Here is a 481-nt window from a genome sequence, read left to right as displayed (position 1 = left end):
AAGGATCAAATTCACCCAAGGTAAACGGAAGTTATCTTGCCTACCAGCAAAACAATATAAAGGAAAGAACACAAGAAATGAGTTATAGATAAGATAAAAGTAAACCCTTTAACTCTTTGTGTTCAAATGCCGTTACAGTAGAGTAGAATCTTTTGCACGATAAACAGAAACCAATGACTTCTCGCTGGTGAACCAAACAAAAAATAAAAAGGTCTGTCGCTCCGGAATAACAATACTGACTGATAGTAGTGTCACCCATAGTCATCTTACGCGGCTATAAACAATATGCTTCAGTTTGGCCATAAATTCTATATCAGAAAACCACTAAAATAAAAGTATTGGGTATTATCATTTCAAAGATAAGTAAATTTGTCCTAATAGAGAATAAAGTGTAAACAAATTTCTTTGAAAGAACAATATAATTTGAGCACCAAATATTACAAAACGTTTACGCAAAATGCAATATGGTTTTCCTTTGAAA

Source organism: Penaeus monodon, chromosome 34, assembly GCF_015228065.2.
Source record: "Penaeus monodon isolate SGIC_2016 chromosome 34, NSTDA_Pmon_1, whole genome shotgun sequence".
Lineage (NCBI taxonomy): Eukaryota > Metazoa > Arthropoda > Malacostraca > Decapoda > Penaeidae > Penaeus > Penaeus monodon.
The sequence above is the reverse complement of the archived record's forward strand: the minus strand, read 5'-3'. Positions refer to the sequence as shown.